This window comes from Somniosus microcephalus, unplaced genomic scaffold, assembly GCF_052327205.1.
Source record: "Somniosus microcephalus isolate GS21.2 unplaced genomic scaffold, FLI_Smic_1.0 unresolved_chr2, whole genome shotgun sequence".
NCBI classification, from domain to species: domain Eukaryota; kingdom Metazoa; phylum Chordata; class Chondrichthyes; order Squaliformes; family Somniosidae; genus Somniosus; species Somniosus microcephalus.
In genome coordinates this window covers 33194217-33207618 of record NW_028225180.1, presented here as the reverse complement: position 1 = coordinate 33207618, position 13402 = coordinate 33194217, and positions in this window count along the sequence as shown.

Sequence of the window (13402 nt, the reverse complement as noted above, 5' to 3'; positions counted from 1 at the left end):
CCAGTTTTCCAGGTGGGTGGAATCATTCCCCAAAAGAGACAGTAGTGCTCAGATTGTGGCCCGAGTATTTGCATACGACATGATACCAAGATGGGGAGTCCCGTTGCAAATAGATTCAGATCAAGGTACCCAATTTAAAGGAAAGGTAATGAAAGAAGCTTGTAAGCTACTAGGGGTAAGAAAGAAGTTCCATATCCCTTATCACCTGCAGAGCTCAGGCATGGTAGAGCGAATGAACAGAACCCTGAAAACAGCCTTAAGCAAGGCCATTATGTAATGCGTACAAACATTGGATAATTAACTGAAGGAGCTCAAACAAGACGTTAAAGAACAACAATACATCAGAGATAAAATTACACAAAAGCAGGGGGCCTCGGAGCCCCTACCCAAGGTGGGTGAGCAGGTATTTGTTAAAATATTGGCAGAGAGATCGGGATTCTCACCTAGATGGACTGGATCTTTTGAGGTTATCATACATGTGCATGTATAGATATGAGGGGAAAGGGTTGATGGAAACATTGGTCCGAATTAAAATGATAAGGAAATAACCCGCATGATCTTAATTCCCGCAGGAGCAATGGAATAAACACCGGGGGTAAACTAACTTCTGGTGACGAGCAGGGTTCTGCTTAATTTACAGGGAAATTTCACCATGTTTTAATGGAACAATCACATTTGGTTTCTCATCCACGGCTCCCAATACACAGAAAGAAGAGACAAGCGAACCGAGGAGGCTACAATGTCCAGATATGAAACCTAGACCTATGAATGGACTAATATTATTTACTGAGGGAGAACAATTGTATGGTAACGTGAGACACGAAATTCTACCTGTACTAATGAACTTAACTATGTTACAATGGAAGAATATTGTGAATGGTTTACTAAAACCCGAGAATTGAATGCATATATGATAAATAATGTAATTAACCAAGCTGCTGATGCAACAGGGGCTACTAATTTAGGGGACATGCTGCATTTCACCAAAGGATTAAGAGGAGATTCGGAATCGATATACTCACGGGAATAAACACAGGGACTTCATTCATTAATGCCCTAGATATACACGGAGTCGAAAGTAGTGTGGAACGACTACAAGGGGTAATATAACAGATTTTAGTGAAGGAAAGTGGTTTGGTTCGACAAAGAACACAGTTAGGAGGACACACGATAAGGAAATTACTCGAGGGAATCAAGGTTACAGAGGGCCAAGCTAGAGTTATCAACAAACTTAACCATAGAGATGAGGAACAAACAAAATACGGGGTAGAGAAAGGCTTCTTTCATGCCTATGCCCAATGGATCACCGGACAGTTAAAACATAATCTGGCACAGATACAGGAAGACGAGGTACCAGACTGGATTAACAGCACACAGCTCCATGGCATGAGCCAGAATCCAGGCTCTCTTAATGCTTGCACCCTCAAAGGGATGACCAAAGTATATACGGTGATACAAAAATGTAAAGCAGAAGTGACAGCAATGATAGGCATGGTACTCCTGATACCAATGGTTTGACTAGACACGACTCCATACCCACAGTACAAGCTAAGAAACATAGGCATAGTGAGGGGTGAGACATGCCTCCAATACTATCCAATTCACACCTATGCCATCAGAAAGAATGGTACTATGAGAGGAGTCTCCCTAAACGGATGCCACGGGAAAGGCACGCTTACAATATGACCACATCCGGTAGGAGAAGGCCCCAAGGATGAGTGCGGCTATACTAAATCAGAGCGATGTGTGTTGGAATTATCACATGTTGATCACCATCACACCCACTTGGGATATAGAGGCGAAGGGGAGTAATGTATAGCCACCACAGAGATTGAGTACCAATATAGCAAACTTGTATGTGCAATCACAATGCTTAACTTCTGCTTTACGCCGAAGATCCCTGTGACAAATCGACACACCAGATTGGTGTATGTAAATTCAAGGGAGGAGATAAAACTAAATGTGCCAGTCTAAAGGACGAGTTGGTTAATTATGACGATCCGGTAGGGACTCCAATACCCCACCTGCAAGAGGATCTGCAAGAAACGAAAGACTTTTAAATAAGATGGTGAAACAATGCAGAGTGTTGCAAAGGAATCTTGGGGAATTAGAAAAGGACATAGAGGTAGAGCTACAGGAAGTCCCGTTGTAAGAGAAGCTGTGGGATTGGGGCATGAATGTAAACATACACCCATGGCGCTGCATCATTTCTTAAATATTAGTGACAGTACAGTAAGTCATGGCTATAGGTTGGGGAATAGCAGCATGCACCGCTTGTAAAAAGAAGTGGACCAAACAAAGAGCTAAAGCGAGTTGGAAAGTACTGGAAAATACAAGGTTTCTCCAGACATGATGGGTATGCAGGGCCTCGTGAACCTGCACCTGATCACCACATGGGGCAGGAGGCAGAGCAATGCTTATACATCTGGTTTAACTTGGGCAGGGGCCAAGTACCAAAAGGGAGGACTGAAGTGGGGAAAGTGTTAAACTGACATCGCTGGCAGTTCCACTGAAGTTGTAAGGAAGACAGGGACTAAAATGAAAGATAACATCTATAAAGATGCGGTCAAAGATAGCTGACCTTTGGAGAGATATAATACAATTAAATGGAGACAGGATGTCCAGCATTTCAACTGCCCATAAGAACTTTATTACCTAGGTCACAGTCCAAGGTACCTTTTAATTAGCTTCAGCAGTTTGAGTGATTGCTTGAAGAGGCAGCTTATTCATGTTTATATTAAGATTCGTTAGCAATCCGTGAAGGTGCATGCAGGCCAAGATCCAATCAGGTGTCAGCATGAAATTAACATGAGTTGGCCATGCTTATTGTAATGTATAAAAATGTAGTGCTTTCTTTAACAATTTGGAAAGGTCTGGCTAAATCAAAGCAAGTTGTTTCCCCACCGGTGCAATAAAGACAACTTTACTATCGATCTAAAGCCTTGTGTCAAGTTTTGGTTTAAAATTCTCCACAACACTGGGGTCACGTCTGCGGCCACAGAACCGTCTGTCTGTTCCACTTACGATAGAATCCCCTATCACTATTGCTCTCCCACTATTTTTCCTCCCCTCCTGTGCAGCTGTGCCACTTGCTGTCCCATGGACTTGGCACTTGCTGCATTTCCCTGGGGAACTATCTCCCCCGTTAGTATTCAAAACGGATAATCTTTTGGAGAGGGAGATGGACCCAGCGGAGTCCTGCACTACCTTCCTAGTTCTATTACTCTGTCTGGCTTTCACCCATTTCCTGTCTTCCTGTCCACCCTTTACCTGCGGTGTGACCATATCGTTAAACCTGCTATCCACGAAGATGTCAGCTTCGCAGGCACTCCACAGAGACTCCAGCCGCAGATCCAGCTCCGAAACGCGGATTTTGAGTAGCTGCTGCTGTAGATACTTCCGGCACATATGTTTGCCCTGGACACCAAAATTGCCCCTGACATCCCACATAGCACAGTAGGAGCACTCCATGCTGCCGAGCTGCCCTGCCATGTCCTACCCTCAATTTACTCACTTTACTTCCATTTAATTTAATGAATATTAAATACACTAGGGACCTTACTTCCCTTTAAACACTACACACTCTAAACTAGAGACCTTACTTTCACTTTAACGGCTGGACTGTAGAAATACTCACCAATCCTACTTACCAGTCAACTCCTTCCCGGGTTGTGACGTCACTTTAGCGGTTTCGCAGTTTTTGCTGTTTTACTGCTCCCGCTCTCACACTCTATCCTTAGAGTAAAGTAAGAACCAATTACTACAGGGTGAATAGTTAGGAAAAACAAAGGCGAGGCAAGTGCGCTCCTCCTTCCACTCCTCAGCTAACTCCCTGACTCACCCAACTCGCAGCACTCTGTTAAAACTGCACTAAGTTCAAAATCGCCCTTCAAAGCCTGTTTGTATAGGCCCAGAAACAAAGGAGCTTGCTGGGTTCTACTACAGGGGTACCAGTTTAATCTAGTTTCACTAATTAACTGCCTTCAGCTGCTCTGAATGGTAGGCCTTGTATATCACTTTATAACCATGCTTAGAGCTGGGAAATTTAGATTTCAAACAGTAACAGTAAATGTGAAATATACAACAGTTTGATTTTAGCAGATAAGACTGCCTGTCTCACCCAACTCGCAGCACTCTGTTTAAACCGCACTCAGTGCAAAATTCGCACTTCAAACCCGGTTTATTTAAGCCCTGAAACAACGGAGCTTGCTGGGTTCTGCTTGAGGAGAACCAGTTTAATCTACTTTCCCTAATTAACTGCTTTCTGCTGCTCTCAGTTGTACGCCTTGTATATCCCTTTATAACCCTGCATTGAGCTGGGAAATTTAGATTTAAAAAAGTAATCAATAACAGTAAATGGGAAACAAACAAAGGTATGATTTTAACAAACAGTTAATACACCCTCACTCATCCAACATGCAGCACTCTGTTAAACCGTACTCAGGGGCCTTTAGTTTTTTGTTTCTGTTGTAGGAACGGTGGTTCCTAGCTGAAGAATTGACATCGACGCAGAGAATCAAAAACAATAAAGTTTAATGAGCAAACGAAGTTAAACAGTAAACTGCTGGTTACAATGCAAATAGGTTTGGTCTGGTTGAAAGCCTCTCTCGAACTGCTAGAAGGTTCTGAGCACTGACGTCATGATGTCATCACGTTCTTCCCGCCATTGGGGAATCACGTGACGGGCGGCATGACGTCATCACACGGAGTAAATGAAAGAAGCCATCGGACATTTAACAGATACATTAAAGGTGCAGCCCCCGGTTGCACTACATTGCTGTTAAAGGAATTATAAACAATTGACCTGAATCACCTGCTGGCTCCGCCTCATACGCCCCCACAGAATTGTCGTTATCGGAAAAGGTAAGACGAGAAGGGGGTCTGATGAGTCTGTCCGACCGACTGCGATACTCTGGCAACTGGAACGGAGTGCTAAAAGATGAACTGGCAGTTGGCCATGGTTGGGATGGTGCCGCAGGTGTAGGAGAAGTGGCTGGCTGTGGCTGTACTGGACAGATGGTCGACGGTGGACGCCCACGACGAGGCAGTTGAGCAGTGACGACTGGCTTGCTCAGATCCAGATGAGCCGGTATTAACCGGTCGATGGAGATGTGGTCAGGCTTACCGCAGACGTCGACTGTGAAAGACTTGTCACCTGACGAGATGACGCGGCATGGACCAGTGTAAGGCAGGTCTCTGTGAGCATCTTCATGAATTAAAACATATTCGGCGCTCTTAAGCTCCACCGGGACACAGGAGTGCTGCAGGACGTGATGAGACGTAGGCACTGGGATGGAATTCTTAGCCGCCTTTTGGTGGCTGACGAGCTGCTGAGCTGTGGATCAGGGCTCTGTGTGAGGAGGAAGAAAATCACCAGGAACTCTGAGTTGTTGGGCGTAAACCAGTTCTGCAGAAGAAGATTGCAGGTCGTCCTTAGGAGCCATGCGATGATCCAGCAGCACCCAAGGGAGCCTGTCCACCCAAATAGTCCCACAAAGACGAGCACACAATGCAGCTTTAAGGGACCTGTGAAATCTCTCACACAGACCATTTGCCTGTGGACGATAGGTGGTGGTGCGATGAAGCTTGGCACCCAAACCCTGAGCCATGGCATTCCAAAGTTCTGAGGTAAATTGAGGGTCTCGGTCGGAGGAGATTTCGGCCGGTACCCCGAAGCGAGCCACCCATGATGAGATGACAGCTCTGGAAATGTCCGCCGCTGTGGTGGCAACCAAAGGAATTGCATCTGACCACCGGGTGGTGCCATCTACCACGGTGAGGAGATGTGTGAAACCACGAGAAGAAGGGAGAGGACCAACCAGGTCCACGTGAACATGGTCGAAGCGACGCTCTAGAACTGGAAAAGTGGCCACTGGGGCCTTAACATGGCGTTGGATTTTGGACTTCAGCAACTCACGTAGGTATTGGTCAAGTCACGGACGTGGAGATGCATGCCTTTCCAGATGAACTTCTTTGCCATGAGTCGTTGTGAAGCTCTCATACCAGGGTGCAACAAACCGTGGATAGTGTCGAAAACTCTCCTGCGCCATTCAAATGTACAATTGGTCGGGGGACTCACATCACGATGTTGCAAATGAGTGTGGTGCCTGCGGCCTGAAAACTAACATCAGCCACTTGTAAGCTGGAAGGTGTGGTCCGGTATGCCTGCACTTCAGGGTCTGCCATCTGTTTTTCTGCCAAAGCAACATAGTCAATTCCCAGGTGGACTGCGTGGACCGGGGCGCGGGAGAGTCAATCCGCCACCAGGTTGTCCTTGCCAGACACATGTTGTATGTCTATTGTAAATTCTGATATGAACGTAAGATGATGTTGTTGCCGAGCCGACCATGGTTCTGCTGTCTTGGCCATGGCAAATGTAAGTGGCTTGTGGTCTACAAAAGCCGTGAATGGATGTCTTTCCAGTAAGAAGAGAAAATGGCGGATGGCCAGGAACAGTGCCAACAACTCCCTATCAACGGTACTATATTTGCGTTCACTTTTTCGCAATTGGCAGCTGAAGAAAGCCATGGGTTGGCACGTGCGGTTGACCAATTGCTCCTGCACTGCCCCGATGGCATAGTCAGATGCATCTGTGGTAAGGGCGATGGTTGCACCTGGAAGAGGATGTGCTAACATGGTCGCATCGGCAAATGCGTCCTTAGTGTTGAGGATCACCTGGTCCATCTGGGGTGTCCAGCCGATGGGGTCTTTACCCGATTTACCTTTTAGAGCCTCGTACAACATTTGCATTAACAGGGCCGCCTTGGGGACGAAACGATGAAAACAATTGACCAGCCCCAAGAATTCCTGGAGAGCCCTGATGGTCTGAGGACGTGGGATCGAGGTAACTGCCTCCACCTTCGTAGCCAGCAGAACGGCGCCTTCTGAAGTGGTTCTGTGTCCCAGAAAATCAATGCTTTTTAAGCCAAACTGGCACCTGGCTGGGTTGATAATAAGGCCATGCAGGCTGAGACGAGACAAAAGGGTACGCAAGTGCGTAATGTGCTCTTTCTTGCTGGTACTGGCGATGAGGATGTCATCGAGGTAGACGAAGATGAATGGCATATCGCGTAACACAGTATCCATGAGATGCTGGAAGGCTTGCGCTGCGTTCTTCAACCCAAACGGCATACGAAGGAACTCAAAGAGCCCGAAAGGCGTGATGACAACAGTTTTAGGGACATCCTGAGGATGAATGGGCAGTTGAAGATACCCCGGACAAGGTCTATTTTGGAAAAGATGGAATTCCCTGCCAGGTGGGATGAAAAATCCTGTATGTGAGGAATGGGGTACCGATCTGGAGTAGTAGCTTCACTGAGGCGTCTGTAGTCGCTGTATGGTCGCCATCCGCTGCCTTGTTTAGGAACGATGTGTAATGGTGAAGACCAAGGCTATTCGATCGTCGAATAATTCCCAGGTGCTCCATGGTATGGAACTCCGCCATTGCGGCTGCGAGTTTACAATGTTCCAGCCTTCGAGCCCGTGCATAAACTGGGGATCCTGTCGTGGTAATGTGGTGCGCCACACCGTGCCTCGCGACTGAAGAAGAAAAAGTGGGCCTGGTGTGCTCCGGAAACCCACTGAGAAGACAAGAGAACTCAGCTGGAGATGGGACTGCACAGGCAACTGACCAAGAAACAGCGGTGCTGTGGTGGCAGAGGATTGAATGAAAGGTGGCCACGTTGATTAACCGGCAGTGCCGGACGTCGACGAGAAAACCATTGGCGCAAAAAAAATCGGCCCCCAGGATGGCCTGTGAGACTTTCGCCATGATGAACTCCCAAACGAAATGCTGGCCGCAAAACACAACTGGACCCTACGCTTTCTGAACGTGCAGATGGCCGCACCATTGGCTGCCTCGATGGAGGAACCATGAAAACTGGATTGAAGATCGAGCTTCGACGCTGGTATGATACTACACTGGGAGCCAGTATCACAGAGAAAACGTCGACCTGACAGAGAGTCTGTGATATAAAGGAGTTTCGCTGTGGAACCGATGGCCATCGTAACTCCGGTGTGTCCCTCAGGCCCTGTCGCCCTTCTCATAAACCGCTGGTTTGAGGTCGTTTTTTTTTGGAGAAAAACTGCAGGGAGGACGGCAGCATCGGGCTTTTGCGCCAAAACGAGCGTGGTATGCACCCCAGCCTGCTGGCAGAGGAGTCAGCTTCGCTCTTGTGGGGAATGGGTGACTCATGGCCGCACAACATTGTTTTGTGACGGTGAAAATTTTATCCACTTCTGCAGCGAGTTTAGCACAGTCCGTGATCGCGGAATTGGCCAAGGGCGCCTGTACTGGCTCTGGCAACTGGCAGAGAAACAACTCCCGGAACAGAAAACATTCCGATTGTGAGCCCAAGCTCTCATGAGCTCTGATGGCTTTGAGTCCCCGAGGCCGGGCATGGAGATAAGTCTGCGATCGCGCTCCGATTTGGACAGACTGAAAACCTACAGTAACCGTGTTTTTAAAGCTTCATACCTGCCATCGTCCGGAGGACTCCTGAGGAGGTTGATGGCCCGCGAGACCATGGTGCTGTCGAGGGCGGAGACCATGTAGTAATAATGGGTCGAATCCGCTACTGCTCCACTGACTGCAAATTGGGCTTCCGCCTGGAAAATCCACGTGGCTGGTTGTTGCTCCCAAAATTGCGGCAGTTTGAGGGTGACGGCGTTCGTGTCCATGATGTAACTTCAACGAAAAATTGTTCGAAGAAATCAGGGTCACCAACATAGGAACGGAGGTTCCTAGCTGAAGAATTGAGATCGACGCAGAGAATCAGAAACAATGAAGTTTAATGAACAAACGAAGTTAAACAGTAAACTGCTGGAATGTAAATATGTCTGGTCTGGTTGAAAGCCTCACTCGAACAGCTAGAAGGTTCTGAGCGCTGACGTCATGACGTTCTTCCCGCCGTTGGGGAATCACGTGACGGGCGGCATGACGTCATCACGTGGAGCAAAAGGAAAGAAGCCACAGTACTGTTAACAGATACATTAAAGTTGCAGCCCCCGGGTTGCACTACATTGCTGTTAAAGGAATTATAAACAATTGTCCTGAATCCCCTGGTGGCTCTGCCACACTGTCAACAATTCTGCCTCCAATAATTTCAGGCATCACACAAAGTGAGCGTTATTGAGCAGATTATTGATGAGTGAGCGTTGCTTGATGAAACTAATGATGAATTCCTCCACCACTTCTTGATCATTGAGAGGTGCCTCATAGAACGTCAATTGGCTGGATTCCGTCTTTCCATAATTTTGTGGATAGGACATAGCTGGACATCCATATCATATTCCTTTAGAGCAGAAATGCCACTTGTTCGGTCAAGCAACCATGGTCAGCATCTGAGGCAATGCACGGTAAAATGTTAAAAGGAGAGATACTGTTCTGTGCATCCGAGAGCGTGAGTCCCGAAGTCTGTGTTGCCAGGGTTAAGGGCATCTTCTCTGGGCTGCAGATGAACTTGGAGTGGGAGGGGAGGAACCCAGTTGTCGAGGTCTACGTTGATACCAATGACATAGGTGCTCCTCTGAATTGATTATGCCGAGCCCCCAATTTGGTGTCGTCTGCAAATTTAGAAATTGCGTTTTTGATTCAAAATCTAAATCGTTACTGTAAATTGTGATCAATAGTGGTCCCAGGACTCACCCTTGTAGGGTCCGACTTTCCACCTTCTGCCACTCGAAATACCTATGCTTTACCCATATTCCCTGCTTTCTGCCTTGCAGCCAGCTAGCTAACCATTCTGCTACTTGGCCCCTGTGTATGAATGCTCTGACCTCATCCATTATCCATTAGTCTACTATGTTGTACCTTATCCGTGACCTTTTCGAAATCTAGATATATTTCTTCTATTTACTTAACCTTGTCTACTCTCTCTGTTACCTCTTCAAATAATTCAGTGAGGTTGATCAAGGTAAGCGTTCCATTTTAAAATCCATGCTGACTATCCATTATTATATTTTTGGGTTCTAGATGTTTGTCTATTTCCTCCTTTAGTCGGGATTAAATTATCTTTCCTGCCACCGATGATAAGTTGACACGTCTATAGGTCCCAGGACATGTTCTATCTCCCTTCTTAAATATCGATATTACGTTAGCTATCTGCCAGTCTTCTGGGACTTTTCTAACGAATTGATAAATATGTGTAATGCTGCATCTGCAATCGTCCCTCGATTCGTTTATAATGCACAGATGCTATCCGTCCAGAGCATGACTTGTATCGTCTTTGGCTTTGCATATTTTATTTAACATTTCTCCACTGTTTATTGTAAATGCCGTTATATAATATGTAATCTCATCTTCCGATATCAGGTCCACCTGATCCGTCTCCCTCTAAAGACTGAAGAAAAAAGATGATTTCATTTTTCTGCCACTTTGCCAACGCTGCTTATGATTTTATCCTGTCCATTACTTAGTCGCTCTACTCGGATCCCAACGTCCCTTTTTTATTGATGTGTCTGTATAATAATTTGATATTATTATGCTCATTGATAATTTAATTAGTAGTTCCGCTTTCACTTTCTAATTGTTGTTTTGACTTCTCCCCTAATATTTTCGTATTTATCATTCAAATGCTGTCCCCTGCAGTCCGTGTACTTAGTGTATGCCTCTTTCATTACCCTCAAATTTTCCATTAATCCTATATTAATCCATGGTGTCACATTAGTGTTCAATTTGTCATTGTTTTTTAGCGGAGTAAGTATTTTCCTGGAATATTTGGAACAACTTTTTAAATTTTCCCCTTGATAGTCTAAATTATTGTTTGCCAATGTTGTTTTCCATTTTTTACGAAAGCTGTTTTCAGTCCCTCCAAATCAGCTTTACTCCAATTTATTACCCTAATCTTTGTCAGGCGCAAGTGCATGTCAATTATTATCTTGAAACATATTGTCCCAGAAATTGCGTTCTGGATGGCAGTGAACTGCCAGCATTCGCCCTCATTCAACCATTGAAACTGACTGCACCTTCAGCATTGCGCATGCGCAGGCTGCGCTCTGTCTCTCGCCCAACCCATAGAGCTGGCAAGCAATGAAATCTCGCAAACCAGGGAAACTGATGAAAACTGTAGCTCTTTCAAATGAATTACGCTGTTAGATTCCCCACTAAAGGTAGATCAAGACAAATTAGATGTAACTGGGGTTTTCGCTGCGTCTTGACTTTTCAACAAAGGTTATGGGCCCGGAAAGTTAATGTTAATTTTGTGCAGTGGTAAATGTATCGATTTTAAGATACTTTAAAAGATTATTTGTTGAAAGATTGTTCACCTTTATGGCAGATGTACCATTACCTCATGCGAGAGCCCTCTCTCTAGAAAGTTTTCTCTCTACAATTTTTTTAAATTTACAATTTTAAGGGACATCCCTGTCTGTGAGAATTTTGCGTTTTGATTGGCTGCTTAGATAGCTTGATTACGCCACAGCTACTCACACAAGGGGATCCCCACTAAACTCCTTTGAAATGGAGGTCAGAAAACTAGACCTTCTAGACACAGAGGTCTCAATACCTTTGTGCGAATTGTACTTTGGTACCAATGGCGAATGCTTTCTCTTCGCAAATTGCAGATGATTATATTATGGTCACTATTGCCACAATTGTCCCCTACTTTCATGGAATCATAGAATGGTTACAGCACAGACCGTGGCCATTCGGACCGTTGAGCTCTTGCCGGCTCTCTGCAATAGCAGCTAAGTTCGTCCCATTCCCCACTCCTCTCCCGTAGTCCTGCATCCTTTTCTGTCATTTTTTATCTCACTCCTTTTACTTATCTTATATGCTCTGATAATGCCCCTTTAATAGCTCCTTCAGCGAATCCTCCCTTGTTGTACTTCTTACATATTGCGTTAGAATGGAGCCCTGTAAACCTTGTAGGGACTCCATTTCTTTATCCCATTTAACTATTTTTATGGCCAATTAAATTCGGGGTGTTTAAATCATCTTCAGCCATAAGTGTCGAGTGGATTATCCATATCGGCCTACTCCTGAGGTCCCACCATCACAGAAGCCAATCTTCAGCCAATTCCATTCACTCTACATGATATCAAGAAACGGCTAAGCGTACGGGTCACAGAAAGGAATATGCACACCTACAACATCCCGGCTATCACGCTGAAGACTTTTGGTCCCAAATTACCCATCGCTCTAGCCAAGCTGCACCAGTACAGTTACAAAACTGGCATCTATCCGACAACGTGCAAAATTGCCCAGGTATGTCCTGCCAACAAAAAGCAGGACAAATCCAACCCGGCCAATTACCATCCCATCAGTCTACTCTCAAGCATCAGCAAAGTGATGGAAGGTATCATCGACAGTGCTATCAAGCGGCAGTTACTCACCAATAACCTGCTTACTGATGCCCAGTCTGGGTTCCGCAGAGAGCACTCGGCTCCCGACCTCATTACAGCCTCCGTCCAAACATGGACAAATGAGCTGAATTCCAGTGGTGAGGGGAGACTGACTGCCCTTGCCGTCACGGTAGCATTTAAATGACTGTGGCATCAATGAGCCCAATAAAAACTTAAGTCAATCGGAATCGAGGGGTAAATGCTCCACTGGCTGGAGTCATATATAGAAACATAGAAACATAGGAGCAAGAGTAGGCCACTCGTCCCATCGAGCCTGCTCCACCATTCAATGCGATCACGGCTGATCATCCAAGTTAAGTACCCGGTCCCTGATTTCTCCTCATACCTCTTGAACCCTTTAGCCTTAAGAAATATATCCAACTCCTTCTTGAATATATTTAATGAATGGGATTCTACTGCCTTCTGTGGTAGAGAATTCCACAGGTTCACCAGTCTCGGGGTGAAGAAATTCCTCCTCATGTCTGTCCAAAATGGCCTAACACTTAGCCACAGACTGTGACACCTGGTTCTGGATTCCAAGACCATTGGAAACATCCTCCCTGCATCTAGTCTGTCCAGTCCTGCCAGATTATTTTAAGTTTCAAAGCGATCCCTTCTCATTCTTCTAAACTCCTGCGAGTACATGCCCAATCGACCCAATCTCTCCTCATACCTCATTCCTGCCATCCCAGGTGTCAGCCTGGTGAATTTTCTCTGAACTCCTTCCATGGCAGGAACATCCTTCGGCAGATAAGGCGACAAAAACTGCACACAATACACAAGGTGTGGTCTCACCAAGGCCCTGTACAAATGCAGCAAGACATCCTTGTTCCTGTACTCAAACTCTCTCGCTATTAAGGCCAACATACCATTTGCCATCTTAACCGAAGGCTGCACCTGCATGCTTACCTTCAGCGACTGGTGCATAAATATATCCAGGTCTCGTTGCACTTCACCTTCTCTCAACCTATTGCCATTCAGATAATAATCTGCCTTCCTATTTTTGACACCAAAGTGGATAAACTCACATTTATCCACGTTATATTGCATCTGCCATGCT